The sequence below is a fragment of the Perognathus longimembris genome, chromosome 15, assembly GCF_023159225.1.
Source record: "Perognathus longimembris pacificus isolate PPM17 chromosome 15, ASM2315922v1, whole genome shotgun sequence".
NCBI lineage: Eukaryota > Metazoa > Chordata > Mammalia > Rodentia > Heteromyidae > Perognathus > Perognathus longimembris.
The window spans coordinates 59,769,411-59,773,819 of record NC_063175.1 but is presented as its reverse complement, the minus strand read 5'-3'; the positions used below and the strand labels follow the sequence as shown (position 1 = coordinate 59,773,819).

At 43.9% G+C, this 4,409-nt stretch overlaps 1 pseudogene; it reads right to left on the bottom strand.

The window, feature by feature from the left end:
• Positions 1 to 2,435: 2,435 nt before the first annotated feature.
• LOC125363896 lies at positions 2,436 to 2,973 on the bottom strand (annotated as a pseudogene).
• Between the last annotated feature and the right edge of the window lie 1,436 nt (positions 2,974 to 4,409).

Below are 4,409 nucleotides of genomic sequence, written 5' to 3'. Positions count from 1 at the left end.
ATTGTGTGTCTCTCAAGTCATTCAGTGGTTCATTATAAATTTATTGAATCTCTATACTTAGGAATTAACAGATGCTTTGGCTCTGGAGAGTTTGGCAGATTGTCTTGGAAATCTTAGCAGATTTATACTGATTTCCTTTGAAGCAGTTCAATTTATCAGACTTTTCTTTGATGGCTAGTGGATTTTCTGTCACCCACCATAGCACATACTAATCTCCAGGTTTCAGCTTTGTACAGCCCAAATATCACAGTGACCTTTCCTGACATCTTCTGTTTAGTCTCTGAAGCTTCGGTCGAGGCTACACGCTTATAGACTCCCTTGTGCAGGTGTGCTCCAGATGGACAGCATCTCCTTACAGCCAGATACTGAGAGTCTGCACCTCCATGTCTCCTGGGATGGACATGGCGAGCCTTTCTGCACAGATTCAGTCACCCTCCAACACCAGTGGCTTCCCACATGCCTTCATATACCCTAGGAACCCCATAGGTGAGCAGGCCCCCACAAGCAAGATGCCCCATGCTCTGTTGGCTGGTTGCAGCCATCTGGTGTGCCTTGAAGATCATGAGTTCAAGGCCACACAGTGAAACCCTCCCCCCCAAAAAACAAAAGAAAAACTTGTTCAACATCATTACCCATGAGGGAAATAAGAATCAAAACCACAAGACATCACTTCAGAAACAGGAAAAAAAATTATCAAATATTGGTGAGAAAATATGGAGAGGTGGACATTGTTCATAGAAATACAAAATTGTGCAGCAGCTGTGGAAAACAGTTTGCACATATGAAACAAAAGCTAAAACTTGAATTTCCATAGAATCCAGCAATTACATTCCTACATATACTGATACAAGTGAAAACATTCACACAGAAATGTGTGGGTATATAAATGTTTAACACCATGATGCACAACAGCAATTTGATGGAAACAAGCAAAGTATCTAAGACAAATAGACACACAACATGGACATTGTGCATCACTAAAGTGTTCAAGTCCTTCTGTATCATGTGAACTTTACTTGAATCTTTGAAAAGATTGCATTCCCATAATACTCTTAGGATGAATTCGCTTCCCATTGTTACTCATATCTGACACAAATGAGATTCTTTCTCCCTCTACAAATTATGGAACCAATAACAAAACCAAGAGATGGTTATACAGTGATGGAGAGTTTATTCTTCAGCCAGAAAATAGGGGAAATCTGTGGGAGAAACAGAGCCCCGTTTCTCATCTAAGAGATGGGGTCCTTTTAAGACTAAGGTCCTTTTAAGACTAAGAGACATTTTAACTGAGTAGGATTGTTCATAACCTTTTTCCTGGAAATGAGTAAACAGACAGTCCACGTGGCAGCCTTTATGGCTAAAATGTGTGTGGCCACATCTCCTTCTGCATCCTGCCTCATGGCAGCAAAGGAGGCCACAGGTGTCTGTGTGGCTGCATATGTGGGGATCTTGTCTGAAACAGAGCACTGGCTAACACAGGATAACTGCTAGAGGTTAAGAAGTCATTTGCCTGGTGACACCATGGTGCCACCTCAGCATAGCTTACAAGTCCCTCCACAGCCTAGTGCTACCTGGAGCACGGCCAGCCGGAGTCTGCATTTTTGTGTCCCAGACACCTTGTTTACTCAGCTCCTAACATAAACCTAGTGACCATCTTTTCATACTAGGTCCTTGTCACCTTCTCCCTGATGCCTCCTCAGATGACTGTGATTAGTGCTCAGTATCCCTGACCTACAGTGATGCCAACTTCAGAATAGTTTCTGATGGTCATCATCTTTTTTTTTTTTTTCTCATAATATTGTCTTTAATTACCTTAAGTCTTATGGCCACACAATTTACAAATTATCTCAATCCTTTTCTCTAAGAAGTTGGCAAAAGCACCACTATCAAGCACACATACATAATAGTTCCACAAAAACTGTGAATAGCTGCATAAAGAAAATCCTGATTTATAACTTTGTCTTAGTATTCAAAAATAAAGTTGGTATTGTATCTATCACAGTCACTTTTAAAAGCATCTGAATTTACAGACCAACTGTAAAATGTGAGAAGTGCTAAATAATCTTTATTTGACATTTATACATAAGCCACACTAAAATATATTTCAGTAAGTAAAAGGCAGATTTCAGAGACAGGGAATTCTAATTAAATTGGCTTAGTCAAGACCAAAAATAAAGACATTGCTTCCGCTTCTTCAACTACTGCCTCTAACAAGTTAATGATCACAAATTCAAACAGGTTAATTTTGCTTGATTATCAGACAGCGAAGGGATTTCCCCCCGTGTTTAAAAGATGTTCTCATAATTAGCTATATAAATCTGAATATAAAACCAATCTGACAGATTTGGAGATGGTATAACTTGTTGAAAAATTGAACATTAGTAAGTCCAATCATATCACAGAAAGGGGAACAAATGACAGTATTTTTTTAAAAAAAAGATCACATTCACTTAACCATAAGCCAGTTTTACTTAAATCAGGACTGCCCAAAAATATTCTGCCAGCCATTCATGATATGAAATCTGGTATTAGAGATCAATTGAATTATGTACACATTAAAAAGCCATGAGACATTTGTTTTGCAATAAATAAATAAGGCAGTGGCTATTACTCATTTGTAGCTTTTCTGAGGTAAGCTATCAAGTCTGCCCTTTCTCCCTTCTTCTTAATGCGCACGAATATCATTTTTGTTCCTGGGATGTAGTTTTTGGGATTCTCCAAGTACTCCATCAGTGTATCCTCTCCCCAGGTGATTCCTTTGTTCTTATTGCCATCTGTGTAAGTAAATCCAGCTGCTTGACCTGTGTTCCGACCAGACCATGGCGATTAGGCCCAGTCTTGTGCTTGCCTCCCTTTTCAACGGCGTGGCACTGGGCACACTTCTGAACAAAAATCTTCTTGCCTTTCTCAACATCACCCATTTTAAATTCACTCCTCCGTCGCTACTACAGCAGACAGCAGCTCGAAAGCCAGACATCCCGCTCTCTGCAGTCATCATCTCTTGATAAGTGGAAATCAGTGTTCTCTCATCATCAACCATGGGCAAGTGTCCTGCTCAAAAAATAAAAACCTGGGGCTGGGGATATAGCCTAGTGGCAAGAGTGCCTGCCTCGGATACACGAGGCCCTAGGTTCGATTCCCCAGCACCACATATACAGAAAACGGCCAGAAGCGGCGCTGTGGCTCAAGTGGCAGAGTGCTAGCCTTGAGCGGGAAGAAGCCAGGGACAGTACTCAGGCCCTGAGTCCAAGGCCCAGGACTGGCCAAAAAAAAAAAAAATAAATAAAAAAAAAAATAAAAACCTCACAACAACCTGCTATGTGTTTACTCCCACGTGTAGAAGGGAAGATGAAGTCCAGGTGAAGTGACCCCTGATCCTGTAATTGCTGAGCCTCTTAGTGCTCTGCTGGATATAGGAAAGACCACAGGCCTGGAATGGGCCTGGGGTTCTCCATATGGAACAAAAATACAGTAGTCACTGCTGCCTCCCTCTGATTCTGGAGGAGTCGGCCTGGTGAGAGAAAGGATCCAGTTCTCCTGGGGCAGGCAGACAGAGAGCTTCCCACCTCCCCTGCCCCCCCCCCCATACTTGCCCTCTGCTGCCAACACATCATCCTCTGAACTCAGGAACCCCTGGGTGGGCAGGACCAGTGCCTTCCTTCTCATCCAGGCCTGAGGACTGCCAGGGGTGCACTGGCTATAGGTAAGTAGTGTGCTGGCCACCCAGGTTCCTGGCCAGGAGTTCCTGGCAGGCTGTAGAAAGGCTCTGTCGGCCCCTGCCCAGGCCTGAAGCAGATGACAGGGTGCAGGTAAGGATTCAGGCAGCATTCTGGGACCCACTCTGACAACAGCAGCCTGCTCTTCTCTAGGAAGCTCTTTTCATGTCCGAATCCACTGCTGAAATGTCACCAATACCCACAAGATTCTATATTTACAGGTGTTTTAGGATAGTCCCTTATCAAAGTACTTCAAGGAAGACAAGAAAGACCCCAGATGGAGAGTTGCCCATGGCCTTCTAGAATCAGAAACAGAAAGTGGATACCTACCCCAGTATACATACAGGACAGGAAACAAAGTCAGGATCCTTCTGTGGGGGCATGTGAGGCCCTGCCACAAAAAAGGAAACTGGTCCCTCAGATTACCAGCAACTCCACCAAATGTTCTTCACCGACTGAACCCTCCATCACTGTACTGCTCTTAAGAGGTGATCCACACAGAACCAGACCACCCAAGGGTCGGGGTCACCCTAGCAAGTGCCATATTACCGTAGGGAAGAGTACAGGGTCTTTAAACAGGATGACACAGTCCAGAGGCAATCACAACCCTATCCTCACAGACCCCTGGGAGGGAAGTGTCCAGAGTCAGCGACTCCCCAGGGAAGGGGACCCCTGGGATGGAGGTGTGCTGGG